Source organism: Manacus candei, unplaced genomic scaffold, assembly GCF_025592945.1.
Source record: "Manacus candei isolate 608988 ecotype Guabito, Panama unplaced genomic scaffold, ASM2559294v1 h1tg000014l, whole genome shotgun sequence".
Taxonomy (NCBI): domain Eukaryota; kingdom Metazoa; phylum Chordata; class Aves; order Passeriformes; family Pipridae; genus Manacus; species Manacus candei.
The window spans coordinates 65,752,353-65,779,144 of record NW_026138062.1 but is presented as its reverse complement, the minus strand read 5'-3'; the positions used below and the strand labels follow the sequence as shown (position 1 = coordinate 65,779,144).

Sequence of the window (26,792 nt, the reverse complement as noted above, 5' to 3'; positions counted from 1 at the left end):
ACCTCCTTGACATAAGTGTATGAGGCCACCCTGTGCAAAGTACAAAAAAGACGTTTTGGAAAGCTGAAATGAATGGCCACAGCAAGTGAAAAAAAATAGCTTATTGCTGAGACTGGTGTAAGGCATTCTATGAGTCATTGCCTCAGAAGGATTTTGTTGGGGTTCTGGGAAATGAGGAACTGGGGGCTCATTTGTCAGGCTTTCAGAGCTGCAGGTGAAACACTGCCTTCAATAGGTGGATTCTTGAAAGTCCTAACTGGAGGGTGTCACACTGAAGCATAACTTGCTAAACTAGTAGATTAGCCTTTATACTGGCAAAGCAGTGCCCCAGGGAAGTCTGAATGTCCTTTCGGTTTCTGTGAATGAATTACATCATTCATGTTAATGTTAAAAATGTTAGTTAAACATTTTACTAAATGTAGCTTTCTGATCTTGTGCTCATGAACAAAAGTCACTTGTTATAATGAATATTGAAGACACATCAGTAGCTTTTTTTCTTCTTTTCTTAAACTGAGGAATAATTTTAAATGCCAAACATTTCCTCATTAAACCTCTTTCATAATCTTAAGAGAGTAGGGTGGAGAGGGCAGAAGAATAAAATCTCTTCATTGCAAAACTGTGCTGCAATCTCACATCATTGATACTTACAGTACAGGCTTGGATGATTTGGATGATAATCAATCCACACACAGGGCACTAAGTTTTGCTCACAGCAGACACTATAGAAGGAAAAAAAAGGCTCTTTCTCTGAGAAAGCGTGGTATTGATAAAGGAGAATTCCTAGTCCCTGAGCCATGATAGCTCAATTTTAATTGAATTTCTAACTTCAGAATTTCAAAGAGAGATTTCTTTCCATACCACTGAGCAAAGAGGAGTGATGGCAGTCCTCATTGCCCTGTACATCAACCCTGACCTTCTCCCAGGACATTCTCTGCCCTTCAGCCCATCGGGCAATTCTGCAAAAGCAGAGTATGGTCAGGACAGAAGAAACCAAACAAAGTTTGCCAGATGTAGGCTGTCAAAGGTTAAAGTCGAATTAATTTCCACGAGAACTGAAAAAGACATCTTCAGTGCACCAGGTCTTCTGCCTTTCAAATTTGAAAGTCCTTCTCCAAACACTAGAGGTACTAGAGTGATACTTGCACTTGGGTGGAAGAAGCCCAGTTTCTCTGGCCTACAAAATGGTTAAACTTTTGGTTTCAAAACATTCAGCCTAAGGCAGAGAACAATCATGGAACGTTGCAGCCCAACCCGTTAATGTTTGGCAAAACCATAACCAGTTTATAACAGAGGCTTGTAATTAGAGAGGATTGGAACATTCTCAACTAAATGAAATCTCATTGAAATACGCTGTTTCATCCAAGCCAAAAAAACATTTCTGTTTCCACAAAGTTTTTTTTTTGGGGGAAAGCTGAGAGAGAAAGCATGCTCACACACTATATTCTGAAAATTAGGTCACTAGTTTGGGATGTAAGAGAATCAAGTTTAGGTCCTGTCTCAGAGAGATCTGCAGTAAAGAACAGTGCTCTTGCACCAGGAAGTACAGTTTCCCAAATGCCACAGTAGCTCCCTGGCTAGGTTATCTAAAAAACTGACATATCATGAGAAACATGCTTTGATTATGATGCTCAAGTGATTTTATATCTTCAAGCACCCCACACAAAGTCATATTATGAAAAATTATAGATTGACCTAAAAGGGAGCTGACCTCTTCCAGAATCATTCCTCAAAGGATGAGAAGACATCAACATCGTTAGAAATAATTCTCTTTGCATTTGTATGAATCCCTGTAGGTCAGAAGGCTAACGCTATGCAGGGATAGGTGAAATGCAGCCTGATTCTTTCCTGAAAACCATAGAAGATGCACAACCATGAAGCTACATCTATAATCTATGTTTAAAACTCCCAAAATTACAGTGGAAGTTATGAACCTACTATATACTCCCAATTTTGTAGGAGAAAGTTGTCAAAAATGGAAATAGTCTCCCAAATCTTACCTTTTAATGCTTTCAGGGATCCTGTGAACAGCAGAACACACTATTCATTATATCTGAGGTGTACAAGCTTGCCTGTGGTTTATATGCCATCAGTGAAGGAAAAATGGGAACTAGGTTTTTTTCCTGAAACATTTTATTATGACTGATAAATCATTTCCAACACAACAAGTAAATACTTGTTTAATATTTAAGTTAACCTATCAAAAATAATTGCATAAATTTAAATGATGGGCCGTTCCAGTTGTCCTCATGGGATGCAAACTAAAATGTTTGAGGTGAAAACCAGAGCAATGCTCAGATTCTAGAAAACAAATCATTAATTTAATATTCAGGTTAATAGACTTTCACACTTCCTGCTGACCTCGAAGCACATTTTATTTTGCCCGTTTTTTTAAGCTCATGCACGTTCACAAAATTAAAACTTAGTAAAGGGGAATTCAATTTCCTAAAAGTTCTGTGAAAAAACAAACTTTCCAGAAAGAAAAAAGAAGTTTGCAAATTTTAACATGCTGAATCAGATTGGTGTGGTTTCCCTTCCATTGCTGGCTGGCATTTCTCACAGCCTGAGGACAATGGATGTAAATGAAAGCCTGGTGTCAAGCTAATGACTTTTTGGATTTTGTAATAATTCAACTACCTCCAATTGTACCTTAATGCAGACATCCAAACATGCATCCCAGCTGCTGACGTTTTTCTGACTTTCACATAATGTTTGTAACGTTGACAATGAATTTTAACACGGATTATTGCAATTCAACAAATTTATTAATTTTAATATATTAATAAAATAAAAATATAAATGTGAATGCTTATATAGTAACTAGAAGAAATTTAAAAGTTTATATAAGTGCTAAGTATCATACTTATGATTTCCACAATTCATAGAGCTCTCAGATGTTTTTGAACAAAATCTTAATTTACTGACTTAAATTTTCTACCAGACACTTCTAACTTTCTATCAAAAAAGAGGTGAAAATTCTTTTCACATACTGAACACATGTATAAAAGAACATGTGTTATTTATTAACAGGAGCATTTTTTAAAGTCTATCCTGGCTTTTGAAAACAAGATGACCTCATACACAGGAAGGAGGTGTATATGGTAAGTTGCTATTTCAGGGCTGTTTTGAAAATATTAAAAAAGGGGGTTAAAACTATTTTACATGCCAGTTTTAATTAATCTAATTTCCAGAAGAATTTGACCAGTCACAATGCTAAGCATAGTCTTTGGGAAAACACTAAGTCCCATTCATTTAAAACTCTTTATGGCATAGTAATGTTTCTAGTTTCAATACTTTATGAACTGCAGAAGTGTCAAAAGCTTTTTACAATTAGCATTGAACATTTTGAAAATCTATCTCAATTCTAATTGTCAAATGTCAATATTGTCTGGACCAAAATCAGGAAAATAACTCTTGCTACCTGATCTTAATCTTCCAGTCTGTTTTGCCAAATGCTAAGAGGAGAATATAAGATTAATTCACAGTAGTCACAAACACTCAAGGCACTTCATATTCCACTGAAAAGTTACCTAAAGCAAGATATTTTATCATATTTTCCTGACATTAATGTCCTGCTCAGATCACCATCAGACTATTTCTAACTTGGCTATTTAAATTTTTTCCATTTTATTAGCCACTTCCTTCACCTAAATAGATGGCAATGTACATGATCTATAGAGTAGTGTTATAAGTAAAAACTGAACTCAGTAGAACGTTCCTTTCTCCAAAATATTGTGGAAAGCATAAATGGAAGTGCTTGAGCACAGTCACTGGGAGCTAGAGGGAAAAGAAGACACACACAGATAAAATTAAGGGCAAGTAAGAATGGAATTAGAAATACAGAATGGTCCAGAAGAACTTCCTCTCCCTCTCTTTATCTTACATTCATTCAGCACACTACCAGTGGGGATGCTGCTGTTATCTCTTTAATTCTGTTAAAGTCTCTCAACATTCTTCCCTCTCTGTCCCTCTTCTCTGAAGACTCTTTCTAATTGTTCTTGCCCTATACAGAGGAGGTTTCTAAATGCCAGTCTGGCAGCTGAAGGTGGAAGGATTCCTCCTGGAATAGCAGATGCACAAACAGCTAGGTAGACATTTATATCCAGAGACAAGCACACTCACATACACCCGTGCCTCTGCATGTGCATGTCTGTCTGTGTCTGTATGTGTACATATGAGTGTGTACAGGTATATGCACATACTTATATACACATGTGCATGCGTGCAGATACACATATGTGTGTGTATGCCTGTATAATAACATATAGTCATACAAATATGCATATGTGTATATATATCTGCCCAGTAAAGAACACAAAGAAGGTCTCCCAGTTCAGGATGTATCAGAGGCTTCAGGAATTTTCTGGGATTGCAGAAGATTTCTTAAAATTATACCTGAGCACGCTTGCCTTAGCATTTACCATGGTATTGCAAGGCTCTTTAGAATTTGTCAGAGTAATGGAAGTTGATCCACAAGTTAAAATAAAAAGCACAAGGGCCATGTACTGTGCTATTAAAAACCCGAGCCTACGCAAGCGTGTTTGGTGTAAGTATTCATGCACGCATAGATCTGATTTGAACGTGAGAAAGAAGAGTGTTTGATAGCCTGAAGAGCAGCTGTATTCACTCAGGAGATAGTTCATATTTGTCTCTACATATGACAATAGATGTCTCCTTCTCTTCATGGTGGAACTCACAAAGGTGTCATGTCAAAAATTGTTAAACACAATCTTACTGAATATCTTTGAAATTGCCCAGAGCTATGAAACAGCCCTTTTTGCTCTTCAGGCCATGAATTTTCAGTGAGCACAATTGACACTTTCCTCCACCTATTTCATGGTAGGCAGGAAACCTTCCAAAGAAAAGAAAGAGTTTTCACAGATGAGCACAGGATCAGGCTAGGGCCCATAATTACAATTAAAGTCAGATATTGAAGGAAATACAACGTGACACAGCATCTGTTGTTTTTACTGCAAATGCCCCAGGCATTTGACATTGCCTATAAAAAATCTATAACTGCCATCATTAATATTAAAAGGTTTTATTTTTCTGTGATGAGCCAGCATTGAAAAATGTTTATTCTATCCAAACAAAAAATAAATTAACAAAAATCTGAAAATTGATTCCAAGAAAAATGGCAAACTTTATATCAGCTCTTACTTTTCATTGCAAAAGGGCATTACAAAAGTCACTACATTTTACACTTCCTCTCAGTTTTCCTTTGCATGGTTAATCACAGAAGCCATTCTGCACTCATCTATGCTCACATTGCCTTTGTTTGACCATATTTTCTCAAAGCACCCTCTAGTACACAAAAGTCACTGGCTTGTAAAGACAGCTGTGCACTGTAGAGAAATTAGGGAATGTTTATCCAACAAGCTAGCCTACTGATGGAATTTCTACGCCTAAAATGCAAAATATTTTTTTAATTTAGTACAGCACTGCTTGCACAGTTGAAGGAAACATTCTCAAATAGATTTAAGACACAAAGTGTATCTTGGGGAAAGAGTACAGAAAATACAAAATATTGTTTTCTGTACACTTGTTTTAATTCTAGCAGGCCTGGCACTGCTAACACGAGATAGCTTGGGCCAGGGTGTAGGTCCGTGTAGGCAGTGGAACTGCCTGCACCAGCAAGGGCTCTGCACCCAGTCTTTAGGGGACTCAAAAAAGAACATAAAGACAACACCAGAACACTCTTTATTTGTTCTTACCTTTTTTGTTTCTTCCTAAAATTAATAGATAAATTTACTGTATTCTCATGCAGATTTTTGGTAGATCTCATTTTAACACCCCTGTCAAACTTTATTATTGCACCATGTTTTGCTGGATCTGATTTTCTAAAAAAAAAAAATTTTCAGTTACACAAAGACACAAAAGTTTGACTGTCTATTTATTCATTTACCTTATATACATGTCATAAAGAACTACTTCATTTTCTCACAATAATCAAACAATAAATTTACCACTGAACAATAAAACTACCATTGAATTAATACAGATGTAATAAGAGATAAGATGTACAGATGTAAAAAGAGATAAGAACTCAACATATGATTGTAAATGAGGAGGTACCCTCCAAACTTTGCTCCCCATTTTACCAAAAAACTAAAGGCATGTTTAAAGACAGATGAATATGTTGTACGAAATACAAGCCATTACATATCATTATTATAGTTCAATTTTCTAACAAAATCTGTAATAAGAATAGTAACTGAGTATGAAGATTACAATAGAAGACAAACAGAAGACTTTTAAGCTTCAGTTAGCAGCTCTATTTTCTTCCTACCAACTCACTGTTTTCAGGGAAAACTAACTGGCATGGACTAAATGAGACAAAGTAAAAGAGGGAAGGTAACTTTTAAAATCATGTTAAATGCGACTTTTTACTGGCATCATAGGTTGAAGTGAACAGAAATCAAGTGACGTGGCAACCCCCCATGGCAGAGGGTCAGAATGAGGTGAGCTTTAAGGCCCCTCACAACCCAAACAATTCTAAGACATGTTATTGATGGGAGAGCATAGTTAAGAGATGTTAGACTTTTCAAGTCTCTTTCTGGAATTCTTTAGATTTTCCTCTGATTAAATTCAAGTGATTTGTAAACAAAACATTTAAATGAGTTTAAAATCTTTATTACTCAGTATTATGATTCATTTCCATTCAGAATATAGTTGAATTAGTAATATGTTATTAGATCACAAAGATATTATTTCACAGTTCAGAACGTCTCATCCAAAGATACACAAGTTCTTGCAAACAATGAAACAAATAGGACATTTGCAAATAATTAGATATCAGAGTATAAACAACCACTGAATGTGTCAGAGTAGTGATTGGAGTGTAGGCTGTGCAAAGAAAGGGAATATAAGACACAGAGTGCAGATTAAAACCAGAGTCTACTGGAAACATTCACTAAGATATTAGTATCATGAGAAAATCCCTCTTCTAGCTAGTAACACTGAGATTGAACCCTGCATTATACAAACTTTCTTCTATCTCCAGTCTGGAGCTTACTGGAGTTTGGAGCACGTAGGCTGAGTTTCCTGTTGGTGTAAGCCCACAGATGAATTTTCTTCACCAATATTGGCTTGCATTTATTGTTTTGGGAGATTCTGCAGAAGATTTCTGAAAAGAACGAGCAAATTATCAGCATTTTCATTACACAGGAAATTCCATCATTGAAATACTGTGTCATGATATCAAATCAGGATGAAAGCTCAAAGTATCCTTTTGGGTTTTTTAAGCTGGCTTAGTGAAGAATGATAATAATTTGTGAGAAAATCTCACAGAAGAAAAAAAAAATCAATTTTCATATCCCACATCTCCATTTTCCCTTTTGACTTCCCTGTAAAAGTCTATTTCCCTGAGAAGACCAGCCCAATTTAATACAAGAGAACATTGACCTGCACCTGCCCAAACCACTAGAGGTAGATTTTGGTAGAGTGTTTGCTATACTGGATCATCCTTTATTTTATTGATAACTAAAGAAAACTGACTACAGAATGCATGCCAACAGCCACAAGACAGTTAAATATAGGTCTTTCTAAATACATAAATGACTATTTACTTCTCAGCCTAAATTATGCATTATGCATTAACTCTGTAACTACCAATATTGTTTCCATGGGAGTTAGTGAGATTTATTTTCATTTAAGCAAGGGTTGACCAAAGAATCTATAAAATACTTCATTAGTTATGATTTACAGTTGTACTGTGCTTCTAAGATGGACTCTTACTTCACACATCTCACCTGAAATATTCTTTAAAATTCTCTCAACTCTCAGTTTAACTTTTAAATCTGCACATATCTCGCATACAAATCTAAAAATTTAAATAACCTTTTTTTGGATACAGTGTTTTGAATAGTTTCCACTACCAGAATTTCATTAGTTTAAGTTATAAGGCTTTGTACTACAAAATTAATTTTGTAGTAAATCAGCTGTGTTAGGCATAGATTTACAGTACTTGATATTTTTCCATTTATTTGAAAAAGTCTTGTCTCAGAGGAGCATAACTATTTCATATATTAATTTCATTTCTTTCCTTCCTAGCTTTGACGAGTTTAACAACTCTCTAGATCCTTGTAGAAACTGTTATTTTTAACAGAATATGCATTTTGGGAATAAAAATCATAGTACAAAAAGACCACAGAAATAATCTGATTTCTAGTATTAAAAACCTTCCTACTTAAACCTAATCCCCAATAAGAACCATTAGGATTTTTATAAAAATCCTATTACCACAGAAGGGAATATCCCATTTAATTTTTGTAGGATCAGATGTATGCTCATTGCATTTGTCTGCTTTTCAAAATTAATTAAGGTCTTAAACACTCTTTGTGAAAACACTGAAGGTGAAAGGCAAAGTGAGAAGTTATCCTTATACATCACTCATGTCTGCTATGATGTGCAGAGGGTTTTGGAGAGAGGTGATGTATTTTGTATTTTTCTAGCTTATTGGCTTTCAGTTTTAAAACGTGTTCTTTTGGTCTTAAAATTTTATCCTGACTCATTCTCTATTAGGTGGTACTAATCAAAGAGTCATAGAATGGTTTGGGTTGGAAGAGACCTTAAAGGCCACCTTACATCAAAACACCCCTGCCATGCTCAGAGCTCTATCCAACCTGGCCTTGGACACTTCCAGGGATCCAGGGGCAGCCACAGCTTCTCTGGGCAACCTGTGCCAGGGCATCGCCACCCTCACAGTAAAGACTTTCTTTCTAACATCTAATCTTTACCTACTCTCTTTCAGTTTGAACCTATTCCTCCTTGTCCTATCACTACAGTTCCTGATCAAGAGCTCCTCTCCAGCTTCCCTCTAGGTCCCTTCACAGTCTGGAAGGTGCTAAAGGGTCTCCATGCAAGCTTCTCTTCTCCAGGCTGAACAGTCCCAACTTTCTCAGCCTGTCTTCATAGCAGAGATGCTCTAGTCCACTTAGCAATTTTGTGACATTAAAGAGTCATCACGTGGCTAGAGCATCCCACAGCACAGGACAAAATTGTCAGCATGGAGGAACCATTTCTGCCTTGGACAGAGCAGCTGGGCATGAGGAGATATTTTCTAAGATGTCTCCTTCTTGCACTGCTGCTCCAGAGGAAGCAGAAAAGCATATGCGTGGCAAGTCAGGAGGCAAACTCCCTGTAGACAATCCCCAGTGTGAACAACCATTTCACTGTGCCCTTTTGAATCATGGACTTCGTGCATAGGAACTGACTCTTACCTGATATCCACAAACAGCCCAACACAGAAGGACTCTAATCTTGCTTGGGGTCTTCAAATAAAGACCTACTGCCAACAATAGCTGATTATTAATCTTTCCTAGCATTATTTTGAATGCCTATGAGAATATACAGTTTGGACTTTCCTCTCATATGCTTGAATAATTCAAAACATAAGTGCCTACTCTTGTTTCTTGAAAATGCCATCTGTGGCTCATGAATTCACTAAGTTGCACGTATGACATTTTCTATGCCTGGATCCTTTCCTTTGAAACACGCACTAACTAAACAAGAGCTTTATTCTGAAACTACACAGAAGTTTTGTTCACTAACAGAGTAACAATGACAGGTCTGCATTGGGCAAGATTTGAACTCAGAGTCTGGACAAAATCTCCAGACTGAGGTTTTTAACTGGAAATGTTCATCTAAAAAGAAAAAGAGGAGTATGAAGATAGTGTCCTGACACATCAGAAACAGTTCATCCAAGAATAAGGTAAAGCTGCTTTCAGTCCTCGTTGTCCACAGCATTCTTTATACATTACTCCTGTTATCAAGTTTTACAAGTCAAAGACACAAAAGAAAATAAAATATGTAGGCACAAAACACAGCTCTTCCTTCTCCCCAAAAAACGTGTGCTTTGATCCTGTAACTGAGAAGTCACACATGGCTTATTCAGAACACAACAAGGCTGTAATCATAAGCAGAGAGACAAAAGGGCCTGCCACCAAGGCAGAAACAAGTTTCTTGCTCTCTTATCATATAGTCCAGAGTGGTCTGCTGTTGTTAGCTTAAGGATCCTTGGAATTCAAAGCCACCCCTGTGGGCAGCAACAGCAGTGCCTGCTGTGTCCACACTTGCCCTCTGCCCACACCATCTGGGGTCAATGTCAGGATGGCAACCCCTGTCTGGCAGAGACATGCTGACATTGCTGATGCTACAAGGAGCCGAGGGGTTTGGGGAAACACACCCTTCCACCCACAGCTAGAAGGAGCTTTTTCTATCACAGTAGCATGGGGCTGCAGTAAATGTGTGCAAAAGTGCACAACTTTTGGGACAGCAGAGAAACTTATTTACAGTAAGGTTTTCTGCAAAATTATTAGGATCATTCCCTGCTAGGAACTGACATTCCTGAGAAGACTTTAATCCTCTTACACTGAAACACAAAGAAGGATCCAATTTAGTCAAAAGAGGTTTAAATGATCCCTGTTTCAGAAGAGGTGTCAATTTGCAAAGGCAAGCACTTCATCAGGAGTCTAAGTCAAAAAGCCTCTTCTAAGTTTTGCAGAGGGAAACAGGTCCAGCTGATTGAATGAAGCTCTACTTTCCTTTTTCTCTTCTCCATTTCTAACTCCAAAAAACTGGAGCTCAGTGCTCTGAAGGCTTCCTTGGCTGAACGCTAACCCGGTGTCCCTGCCGTCACTCCTACCAGCGTTGCCAAAGGTGAGAACTTTTGTGTTTGATACTTGCACTAGAAATCTGCAATTTATTTTTCTCTTGTGCCCACATAACTGTTTTCATTGAAAAAAAAAAGCAATAGACTATTTGAAGATAATTTTGTTAATTCATATTTCACCATAAGACACTAGCATAAACATACTGATTATAAAAACATTTTCCTTTTCTTTCTTATACATTTCTACTGGCTGTACCCAGCTGTCTTGTGGCCTACCCCCTAATTCTGTGTACCAGCAAGTGCTTCTACACTACTCTTCTGTCAACACTGTATGCTTCTCACACTGACTCCTTTCTGTGGGAAACTTGAGAATTAATCAGAAAACAAAAAATAAACATCATCATTTATATTCTTCACGTTCTGTCAATAAACATAGCCAAGTAACCAAGCCTCTTCTCTTATTCCACCCTTTCCCTCTTTTGATATCCTTTGTAGACTTCAGTGCAGGGCGGCTGGGATTAGGTTTATAGGGGGAAAAATCTACATATTCCCCATTTAACAATTTTATTTGTGCATATTAGTGAAGAAGACGTATGGTGTAAGGACTTAGTCATGTTTTTGGGAAGATAATTACAGAGCCTCAGAGCACAAAAGCAGAGCAGTAGCTCAGTCAGAGCTAGTGAGATTATTTGATGTATATTAAGCTAAAACTCCTTTAAAAAAAAGTTCAGTCTTTTCATGACACTTTAAAAAAATATGTACACTCCATTCTGGGATTCATTTAAAAACCAGCAAACACATAAAAGACTGAGAATATTCAGAAGTGTGTATCATCAAAAGAAAGAAAGGAAGGAGGGAACGGAATGTACTGATGTGAGAAGATAAATTTCACAGGAATTCTAATTGTCTTTCAAATCCTATTGCTTTTTGCACATATGAAGTTTAACACAAACAGTAATAGCAGTTCACTTTTATATATTACGTGAGGCAATGGAGTTACTGTCTCCAAGCATTTGAAAGTTACCCTTTCTACTTTCTAAGGGAAAATCAAGTCTTGCTATTTAAAGACCGAGGAGTGTCAGGAGGAACCATGGATATTTAGAAGATAATACCCAACCACACTGTTATTCCCTGCAGAAGTAGTGATTTCCAGATGGCATATCCCTCATTCATGCACACTGCCTTTGTTATTGAGCAATATGAATTAATAAATTTAAAATAATGCTGCAGGAGGTTTGTCATTGACCATTGCTTATTCCCATGCGAGTATTTTATTCTTGTCATCTTTAATGGAGCCAAAATGTACGTAAAGAGCAGACATCTATTTCTAATTCCATGGCTTCAATATAAATGAACTGAACTGGAAAGATGAATTCAATCAAAAGATTGACATAAATTACATTACCCCATAATAAGACAGAAAGAGGCAAGTCTACATATATTTGACACTTGATGTTTTTACCAAAAAAGTGGGGAAAAAAACCAACATTATGATTACATGAGTGTATGGTTTAAATATGCCAGAGTTATAAAAAATTACAAAAATAGACTTCCCTGTCTTGCATTCATAGGAGACCTACACAGGGATGCAGGTCATGGTACTGCCTAGATCTTCTCTCTCTTCCACAAACTGACAATATATGGACCATTAGCTACAGCTGGCCAACACAGGTCCATGTTTTCTTTTTTTTTTTCTTTTTTCTTTTTTTTTTTTCAGGGAAGGAGAGATACAAGTGCATCTTACAAAAAATCTCTACCAATGCCAATTGAATAGATCTCACCAGGCTTCTCTTTTCTCATTCTCACTTCCTCCATAGTCTCCTTCATCTACAAACAATTTTATATAACTTACAGTTTTTGTTACCATGCTTCCCTAAGTTGGTTCATACCAGCACCAGTTTTCATGAACCACCCATTATTATCTCATCTGGGCACACTGATTTGTTTTTGGAGTCCAATAGGACAGAAATGCCTGAGAGTTATTAACTACTGTTTCCAGGGCAGATGAAAACTGTAATTTCATCTGCAGACACTTGCCAAATTAGCATTGTCAAAATTGCAACCAGCTTTTGATTTTAAACCCCACATTTTAATGAATCTATTGCAATCTCTGTTTTCCTCTACATTTATTTAAAAACCAATTTTCCACCATTCATTCTTCACTTGGCACTCCCTCTTCCCAATGCCTGGCACAGAGAACTCTGGTCTTCTCATATAACTTCATACCATGGGGGCACTCCCAGCTTTACGTTTAATAGATTTATCTCTTCATTTTGTTTGCTTTTATATTGTAGAAAGGAATGAGTATTGATGAAAAGAGGCAATATCCTAAACAATTTTGCAATTTTCTCAAGATCTTTATGTTGCTGAAAGAGTAGCAAAAATTTCTCTGGATCAAATTTCAGTGGAATTAGCAGTAAACCTGAAAATAAAAGCAGAGCTTCAATAAACAGCTGAGCCGTAACAGCAGAGTTGCTCCATCATTTATCCAAGTCAGGAAATTTTATGACATGAAAAACTATATAGTCTTATTCTGGCATCTAAATCAGTTGGGTGGTGTAATGGCATGCCTAGTCATTTCAGCCTCACTAATTAAATGATATCTAGTAGTTAACTGCTTGCCCTTGACTGTTTGATATTTTGGATAATATTCATCTGGGATGCCTCAAATGCAACTACTTTTATTTACTTTCCTCCCTGGTACCTCATGGTTTTGGAGAGGGTGTAACTCCATCTTGTCCCTTTCAGTGAGGAGGAAGAATTTATTTTAGAAAATGTCATTTGCATTAAGCATCCTGCATCATAGAGGTATGTTGCTTTTGTAATGTCAGAAAATAGCTATTGCTTACCCCTTTAATTACAGTCATAAATTTGTTCCAGGTTTCCAGCAGCTGATCTGATCTTCCTTTTTTGTAGCTAAGAAGAACACAAATGACAATAAACTTTACCACCCTGAAAAATGTATGCAGAGAGCAGCAGATAAATGTAAGTTTGTTTGTCGTGAGATGTCTGTTTTTGTTAAAATCACCAAGTGTACGTATGGTCAAACCCCAAATTTATACACATAAATTTAAAAAATCATTTGGAGTATGTGAAATACATCAGCAAATCTCTCCAAGAGAAAGATGAGAGGAGTTGAACCAAAGTAGCAATTTGAAATACTGGTCAGGGCTAAGTTTGACCATCACCACTGCTAGTTCCAGCAGATCTGCCTAATGGTGCAGCAGTTAAAAAGGTTGTTTTTGTGACTGTTGTACAGTGTCTAAGACTTATCAGAGAGACACAATTCATCTTCTGCACTCCTGCTATAATTATTTCCTGCTCTCAGGCTTTCAACATAAGCAATTAATTCCAGTATAAGTTTCTTCTGGTCTGACTGTTAGTCAAATTTCATTTATTTCAGACATGAGGTCTACTGCCTGAGAGCATAGCACAGATTCATTAATTTTTATCACTGCATTTGATTCTTTGCAGGGAAACATTTATTGTGAGATAAGCCACATTGTTTTCCCTTTCTGTTTCAGAAGGCCACTGTGCTTTGTTCCTTTGAGTATCTTTGCTCTGTGAGCATGATTATCCTTCCCAAAATAAGTTCTCCTACAGAATTTTTGCTAAAACCACAGCACCCTTCTCCCAACAAAAACTAAAGCTGGCCACATGCACTGAGATAGGGTTTATATCTGTTCAGAGAGGAACTCCCTACTTCATCATTACCACCAAGTCCAAGGGAGCTCAAGAGTGTGATCCCCCAGTAATACTTTATAAAAGACTGTGCAGGCTTAGTATTATACTTACTATTGCCCTGCAAGTTGCAATTTGAACATGCAGAAATAAGAAAACGTATTTCCAGGAGTTCTTCTTATAGGTGTACATGTTCTACATCGCCTCAGGTGAACCAGTGAAAGAGGTGACAAGTAAGATGGTGCATTGGTTAGAAAACAGAAACATTTGGCATAAGCGTATGCACATCCCTTTGGAATTTCAAAATATTTGATCCAGGTACCTTGAAACCAATAAATATATACTGGGAAGACAGGTGAGGCGAGCTTGGTCATTAATTTTTTGAGGGTCTCACTGATGGTGGGCCATAAGTTTCTTCCTGGCTCTGAACTTTATATGAGCATTTCAGCTCATAAAACATCAGCAGCAATATAGCAATACTACTGCTGCTTCCCAATGTCTGGATACAGAGTCTTTCAGACACTCTCCACCCACTCAGCCTACCGGTAGCCGGCATTTGGCCCTCCAAATAATAGAGGCTGCTCTTTGAACAGAGATTTCCATGTCTGGTAGGGGACTGAGACAGGTTCTTTTTTTGTCTTGTTTCTCATCGAGATATACAAGGAACAGAATGTGATTCTGGAGTTGTCATTTAGCCTTAAAATATGTCTCAAATAGTAGAAAACATGGAAGCAGCAGCTTCCCATTCATCATTTCCTACTCAGACTGAATCCTTGCTGGCTGCCTCAGAGCCCCATGATATACAGAGATTCCTACAGAAATGGAAACCTCTGATGACGTGAAAAGCTTGTTGACACTTGAGAGTGGGTGTGATAGACACCTGGACCCTCACTGGAGTGCTTTGGAAATGCCTTTAATATGACAATGCTGGCAAAGTCCTTTTGAAATGTCACTGTTTCACTCACTCCGGTACCATTTAAATTTACTTGCAATACGTCTGACATGCTATGTCAAAGTACCACAGAACAGAAAACTTTCAGACATCTGGAAGGCTGCATTTCTCCTGCTCACACTTTCCACTGGGATAACCTAACCAAGGGAAATCTGCCTTTTGGGCTTATTTGCAAAGAAAATAAACTTAAGGCTTTTCTCACTACTTGATGACACCTAAAACCTTTCTTATTTTACCACAATCTGTTTGTGGAGCTTTTACAGAGAAGCAGGTATGTCTGCTTTAGAAAATGTTAAACCAACACTGCCACATAGAAGTATTCTCTGGTGAAGATTTTATGCCACACAAAGAAATTAACCCACAGAGATGTCATTGGTCTATGACACAACTCAACCACAAGTACTGTAAACTGTGATACAATTTTTTCAGATCAGTATTTACTGCAGACACATCTCACACTAAATCTTGTTTGTTCAAAAGTACAGGTTTCTGTTAAAAGCCCATTTTAACTTACCCTTTTAATAAGCCAAAGTTGCCTTAAAAGATCAAAAACACAGAAAAGATTGGCAAGGGAGAACTTATAACCGTTGAAGAGAAAATGAGGCTTATTAGCTTTCACTAATCCATCAACAGCACGGTTTGATTGTCTAACCACATTTTTCCCAAGGTGTTTGGAAGGAATACAAATTTCCTGGGGTAGAACATCAGAAGTGATTCCACACAGAACTCAGGGCAGGGCTCAACCTAAAAATGAATTGCCTGCTACTAGGAGGCTCTGTGCATGCATGGCTCCTGCTAACTGTCCTCATATTTCAGCAAATTCTGCAATAAAGTATTGTTGTGAGACTATTTTTCATGCAAAGTGATTAGGCAATCAACAAAGAATTATCTTTGCAATGCAGAATTTCTGAAGACCATTTCTTAGAAAAACAATTAAATCTGGTTGGCATTCAAGTGCCGTGTACTTTGACAAGAGATGTCTAAAACATCTTGTTGAGAAACTTTTTCATACCTATGTTAACTCAACTACATTGCATACAGCTCAATGTTCTTATGTTACTTAGAAATTATCAAAATTCTTATAGGACAGGAAAAAAAAATAATATTTCCATTATTCTTCAATAGACAGTTCAGAAAACCTCAAATGAGAAAACTAGAGCTATGAAGCTATTCTACTTGTCTTTGAATAAAATTAAGAACAAGAATTTACTGCAAATAGCAAACGTTTTAGATGCAATCAAGGTCATCCTTAAATTCTATCAAAAATATAGCTGCCTTAAATAAAATTAGCAGATTTTGCTGATTAAGTTTTTCACAGCCAAATCCACTAGACAGATTTGTAAGACACCTCTCATGATACAATTCGTGAAGTTAGAAAACCAGCCTTATGTTTGTAATTATTTTATCTTAGGGAAAGCTGTAGCCACAAGATAAGAAAATAAATCACATACCTGGAACAGAACAAAAGAACCTTAAATATATACATTTCCTTTATTTTCTTTCTGGTAACAGTGATGGTTGATAATAATTTTTTTAAGAACTATTGCAGGGATCTCCAGTGTCTGAAAGTTATCATTTTTTGCCATGACTTCTAGATTACATTGCTTTTTTTACTGTCAAAGAGTGAGTCTCTTTAATTTGTAACCTTTTGTGTAGCTTATCTCTTGACACTGTACTCACAGAAGTACCTCTTCCTAGTTTCCTTTGCAGTACCTTCCCTTTGATTGCATTTATTGCATCAACAGATCTATTGCATCTATCCCTGAAGAAGACAGGGTAAACCTGCCCCACTAAAAGTGAAAATAATCTATTTATATAAGTATCAAAACTCCCTAGATATTTAGATATGTGTTCTACCCTTATTCCTCTTGAGATAAGACTATTGTTTAATCATGTCGGGTCTGAGGAGAAGTAAACAAGGCTCTGGCAAGAACAACTCTCTCCTGAGAGAAACACTGCTAGAATTTCATTTGTACCCAATCTCTAAGTTTTAGAGTCACCACAAAAGTTAGACCCATGCTTCAGACAAGTCACAGGTGATACAGTTTTCTCATAGCACAAGTCACTGCTAAGTGACTCTAACGAATCCCTCTGGTTTTAATGTAGGCATCTCTCATAACATCAGGTAAGGAAATATTCATCTTACATTGCTAGGGTGTGAGTAGTGGAGAGGAAGGTGTGGACAAGGTCATCTTGGATTAACAGGCCATTTATTAGCCACCTGAGCCCATTTGGAAAAGTTCTGGTCAGCTGATGGCCATGCTTGCCATAACCATACTACTATTGGCAATCCAAACAATTCATTTTAAAAAATGGCTTATGTGTGTCTTTACGATTACATTAATAATACCTGTCCAACTTAGACTCTTCAGTCTGCTAAAAAAATAAATAATACTACATCTTCTATCCATTTTTGCACGGAAACATCTGGCAAAATGCTGTTATTTCACAGACACCCTTACCCTTATCTGTGTCCACTTAATCTACTGCTTTTTTTATTGCATTTGCATTTCTACTAATTTCAATGTCAGTTTGACAGATATGATGGCTTAGTCATTAACAAAAAATGCAGCATAACTTGTCTAAAACCCAGTTGATTCCATTATTATGATGTGCAGAGCTGTCAGTTTGGTTTTGTACACTTATATCCCTTTCATTCTCTGGTGTTGGTTGAAGTCAGACACTGAATATGTAATTAACCAAAATGATTGTGGGAGTGCATGCTTTTGTGAGGTATATGAGGCATGAAATGTAACAAATCAGTTTCCATCCTCTAATAGTTGGCATGCATTTTGTGCAACTTTGCACTTTTAGAAACAGAAAGAAAATCATATGTTTTAAGAGAGAGACAGAATGGTACCTGAGATTGATTGCTGAAGATGGGCAAGACATTTTTACTGAGGTTGTAATAGGCAAAAGCACTCAAGAAACCGTTCTTCTCAAAGAGAAGCATCACCTGTTTCTGTTAATTGTTTTATAGAGTCGTGGTCAGTAATCTGGATGAGGAGATGGAGTGCAGGAGGAGGAATTGCTTCAAAGGCTTGTCCCTCCAGAAATCTGCATGTCTTCAGCATTAAAAAGAAATGGATTGGGATATAATCTTAAATAAGTCTAGGGAAGTGCAGAATCATAGAATCACAGAATGGTTTGAGTTGTAAGAGACCTTAAAGATCGAGTTCCAACCCTTCTGACATGGGTCACCTCCCACTAGACCAGTCTGCTCCAAGCCCCATCCAGTCTATCCTTGAACACTTCCAGGGATGGTACATCCACAATATTAAGGTAGCTGTTCATGGCATCAACTTCCAGCATCACGTAACTGGTACAAGCATGGGCATCCTGTCACCTCGGACTCTGTTGGGCTGACAGAGAGAAGGAGCATCCATGTTATAGCCCTGCTCAGACCCCAGGGCAAAGAGAGCCCCACAAGCTCCACCCAGCCGCCCTCTGCAGGGCTCGGGGAGGCTGCACATCAGAAGTCTGTTCTCTCTCAAGCAGACAGTCCAAACAGACTGTCCTGGGCCCGACATGTCCATCCAATGGGACAACCAGGTGTGCAACAGCCCCATTCTCAGAGGAAATCTGATCTCTTCCAGGATGTCCAGCCGGAGCAGCCAGACAGGATTGGCTTCCTGTTGAAATGTATGTAGCCCAAAACATAGTGGATGCTCAAGCTGAAACTAGTTCTTCATGTGTATAGTGTAAATCAACAGGGAAAGGTCTAAAATGATCTGTAACACACAATTTATGCTTCTGTGGTCTTTTATCTTCCTAGTTCCCTAAGGTAATGGAGTAATTGCAGGTAATTATTGCAGAGATTATTATCTAATTCATACCGTGAACCTACATGACAGATATTATTCATTTAGACAACAAGCACAACTATATTTAGTTCCTATCTAGTCTCAGTCCAGTCTTTCAAAATAAAATAGCTCACTACAGATTCCACAATTCTTTGTGCTACGGGCAAAGTACTGAGAAAATTGACATGGATAAAATACCTGTGCTTAGCAAAATTAAGAATACACTTTAGTTAATTCGATCTCCAAATTAACATTAAAAATTAATGAATATATCCACATCGAGGTTATAGAATTAAGAAAACAAGGATGATTTTAGGATTTTATGATTCTATGATTCTATGAAAGTATGCTTCAGTTCTAACTCCTGAAGGCAGAAATAATATTATATTTATTATTATCTTTTCTATTTCTCTCCAGGAAACTCAGATAATTTTGAACACTTTCCTCACGATCTGTCTTTTTACTTTTTTCTCCAGAAAATGTTTATTTTACAAAAAAAAATTTTTCTAGAACTGAAACTGCTTTAAAAATTGTGTTAAATCAGCCATTTTGACATTGGAAATACCAAGACAACTAATTGATTTGGTATGCAGGAAGCTTTTGAAGTGATGAATTTACTAAATATAAAGAATAATTGGATCTATTTTAACAGGTTTTCTATGTGATAACTATTTTGGATGACTCAGAAATGTTTACTTAGAACTCTCAAGATGTGCTTAGCTTTTCTCTTTGTGATTACAATTGTTTCATTGCAAAGTTATTCCTTCTTTTCATTGGTATAAAGGCTACCCTCAAGTTTCCCTTTGTATCTCAACTATGAAATTCTGTCAAATTTAAAAGAGCTTTACACAATAAGTTTACAATTTTTAATTTATCATCTATATTAGTAGTTTCCATTTAAGCAATAAAAACAACGCAATGTAATTATGCATTTACTCTCCCATAGTTTTCAAGCTGACTTACAGTTGACAGTGAATGCTCTTTCCCAGACTAAAAGTTCTCCCAGAATCCTAGTAGAAAAAATAATAAAAAATACATAAAGTATTTCTTATTTGTTACTTAAAACCAAGATGCAGTATTGAACATGAAAGTGCATTTCCCCCAGAAGTACACCCTTGCTAATTCTTGTACTTAACATTTCTTTTCAGAAGGGAGAAGAGGAGGCTCAGGGAAGATCTCATTGCTCTCTACAATGCCTGAGAGAAGGTTGTAGTGGGTGTGGGTCTCTTCTAACATGTCTCAAGCAAAAGGACGAGAGGAAATGGCCTCAAGTTGCACCAGCAGAGGTTCAGAGTAGATATCAATTTTTTTTTTTTCACTCAAAGAATTGAATGCATTGAAATAAGTTGCCCAGGGAGCTGGTGGAGTCACCACCTCTGGAAGTGTTCAAGAGATGCCTGGATACCTGAGGATGTGGTTTAGGAGTTATTATGGCACTGCTGGTTTAACAGTTGGATTAGATGATCTTGAAGGCCTCTTCTAACCTTCATGTTTCTGCGAGTCTGTGATTTCTGCTTATATTTAAAAGTTGACTTCACTGCAAGACAAGGCTTGGAGTGCTCCAAGACATTTATTTCTGGTTCCTGGAGATAAGCACAACACAGTACAGCACTTAGCCAGGAATGAGGTTGAGAACTGGGTATAGACTGTACGGAGAGGGGGGATGGTGATCAAAGTCACCAAAGATCCCCAAGGCCCTCCAAAACATTTCCAGAAAGAAGAATGGACTGTGTATGAAAAGCAATTTGCATAGAAAGTGAGAAACTTTGCTCCAGGGTGAGGAAACTTGACTCCAAAATGTACCCCCACAAAGCCTGAGTGTGCAGGTGCCCCAGGACCTCGGACAACCCATGAGCTGGATCAACGCTGGAGCCAGGACTAGTGATCTAGTGATCCTTCCTTTCTTCCTTCCTTCCTTCTTTCCTTCCTTCTCGCCCTCTCTAATTCATCTCTCTCTTTCTCTCTTACCTTTCACCCTAGTCCTTTATCCAATACCCACTTACATGTGTTTATATAGGACGTCAGGGACTAATGTATCAAATTTCCATGCCAAGTGTATAATTTATTAAAAGCTTACTTTGTAAGCTTTTGCATACCCTCTGACTTTTGTAGTTCATTTTGATCATGAGCATTTACAAATCTTGGGTCCTCCTTTCCCCTTAAAGGTGGGAAACCACAAGTGTTTATAAAACAAAAGTTTGACTGAAATACCTGATCTCCTTGTTTACAATATTCCAGATAATTTGAACTGAAAGTCACTTTTAGACACAGTTATTTTTCTTTGCTTAGGGTGATTATTCACTTCCGCCCCAGTTACTCAGTGAAGAGAATGTTTTTTAGATTTAGAGAGATCACTTTTATGTCTGGAATAGGTCTCAATCTAAAACTCACTAAATCCAGGTAGGAAGACTCCTGTTTTTAATGATACAAGCCTTCAGACTAGTCCTCAGGGGAGGAAGCTTCCCCTGAAAGCTCCTCTTATGCACTTGAAGACGATGTGGTTCTTGTCAGGATAAGAGCAAATCTGCTCTAGAGATGCCAGAGTCTCCAGCAGCTCTGGAGAGCTGTCTCTCTGTTCTGCTCCAGTGGCAGATGTATGGCCTGTGGAGCTCTCATTCCAGCGTCAACCCATCCCAGGCTTTCCCTTCTTGTGCGAGTGCACCAGTACAGAGGCTCCAAGCAAACATACAGCTGGAGCAAGATGGAAAGATATTTCTGCAACACACTGTTTTGCTTTTATCCTTGGCTGAAACACACCCTCTGACAGAGAACTAAAAAACCCCAAAAAACTCCAAGAAAGTCTCAGCTCAGTGCAGACATTAAAGCAATGTGGGACAAGTGCACAGCTCTGCAGCATCCTATGTTGCGCTTGGGGGAGGAGCAGAGACTGGGCAGAAGGCACCAGTAAAATATTTTTTCATGCATGCCTTAAAGTTACTTGCAATTGTCAGTTACCAAATCTATAAATAATTATTTTAATGAAGTATTGATTTAGACTAAGAAACATTACTTCTTTCTTGTTGCTATAGCCTTACAGTACTCAAGAGTAGAAGTATGCTACTGCTCCACATATCTGCAGGAGCTCGTTCTTTGCTCAGAAAACTATAGAATAATTCCATCAATGTCCACTAGATAACAAAGTATAGTGAATTTATTTTGTTAGAGTGAATGTGTGTTCAGTTTATAGCTGATTATAATAGGTCTTGATGAGAGAATTTGATTTTATTTTCAAATATATAATCTGGTCAGCACCAATAACTTCTTGCAAGTTACATTTCTGGGTAAATAACTTTTTACTGCACTTATTTGATTTTGTCTGTGGCTGGGTTGGATATTGACATATTATTTTTCTTTGTTACGTATAGTCTTCTTTTTCAACAGAGAAATAATTGAAATGAATTTTTTTTTGCCTTTTTTTTTCATTTGGTCAGTTAGCTATTTTTGTAGCTTTAAACAGTGTTTGACAGTACATCTTCAGCTTCGTTTTGTGATAAAATGTTCAAATTATTGCTTTTGTGCAAAAACCAGCTAAGGTTTTATAAGCACTTGGACAATTGTTTTTCTTTTAAACAACACAGAGGCAACCATGTAGGGACATGTTGGGGATGTACTGACAAGAAATATAAACAAGTTCTTTTCCCACCGGTTATGTAAAGGCTGGTTTATATTTCTTTCCCGCTTTGCATTAACTGCTTATCAGTGTACATGCTCTTAAATAAATTATTCTTCAGCCTATAATAAACTCATTAGAATATGCAAGTAGTGGTAAATTGGCATGGAGAATTTGAAACAACTTCCACGTATGTTCTATGTGTCTTCATATGAGTCCAACAGCATCTGTATATGTGGTATTTGTAAGAGATAAATTTTACCTAACTTTTGGTTTTAATTAACTTCTTAATTTTCTCTCATGGTTTATAGGATGTTGCTCCCCAGAAGGAATGTACGAAGAAGTAACAATGAAATAACATAAGAATGTCTAAAAGAAAGTAATCCAGACTTAGTATTCATGAGAACAAACATTTCCTATGGTTCATCTTTCTTTTTCTTATTCTGAGTGTTCCTAAGGCAACATTTGAACACAGAGAAACTTCAGGTTATTTTGGAATCTACGTTTATGCTTCCAGGTGAGTAACTTTATTGAGTCTCAGTTTCTGTGTGCTTAGTACTTTTTGAAGTTAATTCACTTTTTTGATTATCCAGACATGGACTGAAAGACTTCAAACTTATACTGTTTTTTTTTTTTTACTTGAGCTCTATATATTCTATAGGAGGTCCCTATACAGGACAGTAGTGTTGTTTCAAAAAGTCTACCACAAAATCAAAACAATACAAAACAAGAAATTCTGGTTACATTTTCAACCATAAACTGTGTGAGTTACTATAAACAGCATACATTAGACTGAGTTTGCTTGACTTTTATTTATAAAACAGTCATCATACACGTCCATCCGCCTTTTACATGCAACAAGAACAATTATGTAAAGAAAGGTCAAGAGTATAAAAGATCAGAAGATATATCCTAGGAATAAGGATCTGGAATGTTTTGAACTATTCTCAAGCTTTCCCAGCAAAACAGACATTTCATCAAAACAGAAAAACCTGCAAACTGATTTCTAAGAGTTTTAACAGAGAAGTTCATCTCTTCCCCTCAGGGCTGGTGGTTTGCATGCCCCCAGTTATGTTCCCTTTCTACCTATGTTCATGCACTAAGGCATTGCCTTTAAAACCTATCCAACCTGTATATCATCTATATACTATGTGTACCATAAAAACATTCCATTATACTTATTATGAGGGGGGAGAATTTTAAAGTGCCTAAAGGGTTTAGAAAATATCTTGTCTCTAAGCTTTTTTTTGTTGTCAATGGACAAAACCAGATTTTTCATAGTCTTGTAAGATACATGCCTGCATCATTTCCACTTTCAAAGAAGCTTGTCTCTCTCCCCTGACAGTAGACTCCCTTTCAGTCTTTAATACTGAAATATTTAAAGGTTTTATTTTCCTTCCATTTTAGACTGGAAATAAACTGTGGATCTTTTAAATTCCTCACAACTGGAACTGTTGTTTCAGGACATCCATGGGAGTTCAAACGTTTGCAAGCATCTTAGAGAGTTATTGCAGATGTCTTGACCTTGGGCTAGAAGCCTCAGGGTCACACATAGTCCCATTTCAGTTCACCTGATTGTCTTCACGTATTTATGTTTGCATTAAGATAAAAAAAGGTACAGATAGGTCCAATTTCAGGTAAGAGATGCCACTTTTCTGGAAAAAAAAAAAAAAAAAGCTGGGGGGGCATTTCCTTGGTTTGGTACTGAGGTTTTTGTTCTAATAAGAACAGAAACAGAACAAATCGGTGGAAAGAAACTACTCACTTTCCATAGATTTGTAGGAGAAAGACATGTTCTAGGGCAAGGTTATGAACACAATCATAGGAGATGATTAAGAGCAACTAAGATGTCTCTCTCCTATTCTACCACTTTTCATTTCAAAATTATGCACAATCAGCAACCCAAAATCAAAGTGCACCAGAGAAGAAAAGGTTCAAAGGCAATGCCTAAATCCAGTGTAAAAACAACAACATGATGCATCTAAACTAAATTGCAGCTCCCTAATATCACAATACCACTACTGATTGTAGAGCAGGATTAATAATGAAGATTTGGGGGCATGGGAGAAGTAAATCCATATTTTCCTAGATTCATTTAGACATTTCTAAACACAAAATGCAGGGAGCTTTCATGTTTCACACACTTCTGTCTTTAACCTAACAGGATAACTTTTTCCAAGTCAACTTGTTGCCAAAAGCACCTTAGGTAATCTGGACAAGTGCAAAACGCTCCACTCCTCCCTCAATACTCATGAATTCAAAGAGCAGATGAAAAGCCTTACATATGATTCCTTCTGAAGAGCACAAAAGATTTAGGGGACTCCAAGCTGTGTGGTGACAATACAGCCAGATTACTATTAGTGGCTCGGGGAAACCCAGTGACCATATGACCTACTAATTTCAAGGGTGAAGTGAGAAGATGCTAAAGCATTAACAACTGCAGTGGCAATTTACTATCTTATTAATATCTGAGTTCCTGAAGTGCACAGTGCCGTGTGTGTGTGTGTCCTAACTTGATAGATCTCTCTGTATAAGTATATATATATACTTATACACAAACACAAACATAGAGCAAAAATATTCTGTGTATATATACACACATAAATCTCCTAAATATTTGAATGAAAAAAAGTTTTTCTAGTCCTAATTGACACTAGTTGTAAAGAACAGTCTAACACATTGTATTACACTATATATGGGACCACGTTTTATAACTACTAGACTTGCTCTGGTTAATAATTAGAGCCAGAAACAACCACTGGTTTTATTTTACAGTTTTGCTTTTGATTTTATGGAGCTCTTTGGGATAGGAAGCATGTCATCTTCTGTGTTTTATTTCAATATAAACATCTCTGAACACAAGGCCAAATTTTAAACAACTGCAGGGCTTGAGTATTCCTTTGGAGAGCATGGCTTTGTAGCTGATGCCAGCACACACCCAGGTAGCAGGACCGAGAGTGATATGAAGATCGAGCCCTTTTTGGTCATCCCCTCTCATTATAGAACTAGTACCCTGCTTTAAAAAAAAACAAAACGTGTTGAAAAACCAAACGCACAGCTCTTGCTTTCTTCACATGCAAATGAACTCTAACATCTTATTCCACATGGAACAGACAAAGAACAAGCATACAGCAGTTAATTTCTATGGCCTATCCAACAAGTTCTAACTCATTAAATACTGCATCCCTTTGGCTTGCAGCTGCCTGTCCCCTGCCTAATGTTACTGACTTTGGGAGTATCGTACAGGCTAGAATTTCAATTTAAATAATTACTGATAGTGTACAGGCTTTTTTTTCCTTTTTTTCTCTTTTCCAGCCAAGGAAAATCACTCTCCACAACTTAATCTATCATGGGCTCCCACATTAGGAAAATAAGATGGAAACAATGTATAATATAAAGCAGCCATGAGGAGTTCCAGATGTTTTTCTTCACCAGTTCAAAGTATTTTAAGTGTATTTTCTCAGATGCTGTGTACAGATAAATCAGTGCATATACCTATGATGATGAATTGCTTATTGAGTGTTACCATTTTTTTATATGTAACAATAACACACACTTGTAAGATATTCACACAGCAAGGTGCACAAGTTACTGCCCATGCAACTGTGCGATATAGCACAAAAAAAGTTTGAAAAAAACCCACTTATTTGGGGGTGTTTGTATTGATAGTACAGTCTGCCAAAGTGTTTCAATTTTTCTTAGTCTGATAGCAGCTCTTGAAGCAGGCTGGACAATGTTAAAAGGACATGGGATACGTGATCAGAGTTCATCCCTTGTGTTGATACTTTTTTTAATGACTTAAAGATAGAAAGGCCGTGAAACCAACATAGATGTCTCAAATGATCTACTTTGGAAGCAAATCAAAACAAATTTTCTTACTTTCAGTGTAGAAATAGTTACACTTTTCCGTTTGACTTGTGGACTATACAAAACACTTAACCATTCAGTTTTCTACTTGAGACTTAAATTCCAGTTTTAATCATGCAGACCTGAAAACATAATGCTTTTCATAAACTTCTGGTGACACTGACTGGAAAGAAATTAAGAGGAAATGAAAAAGTACATGAAACAGAGTTAAAGGAAAACTGACTGAATCACATTTCTTTTAAAATTTAATTTTGCTTTGTGATGAAAGAA

General features: G+C 37.1%; 1 long non-coding RNA gene across 3 annotated transcripts; it reads left to right on the top strand.

Annotated features, from left to right (window-relative positions):
- Positions 1 to 2,977: 2,977 nt before the first annotated feature.
- Positions 2,978 to 26,247, top strand: LOC127467635 (uncharacterized). 3 transcript variants are annotated; one of them, XR_007903232.1, is made up of 7 exons: positions 3,083 to 3,098; positions 4,009 to 4,085; positions 10,581 to 10,656; positions 13,526 to 13,594; positions 22,967 to 23,172; positions 24,063 to 24,292; positions 25,971 to 26,247. It is a non-coding gene; the product is annotated as an uncharacterized LOC127467635 (long non-coding RNA). The 3 variants fall into 3 exon arrangements; XR_007903231.1 differs by having other exon boundaries at positions 2,978 to 4,085; positions 10,586 to 10,656; XR_007903230.1 differs by having other exon boundaries at positions 2,978 to 4,085.
- Positions 26,248 to 26,792: the final 545 nt, after the last annotated feature.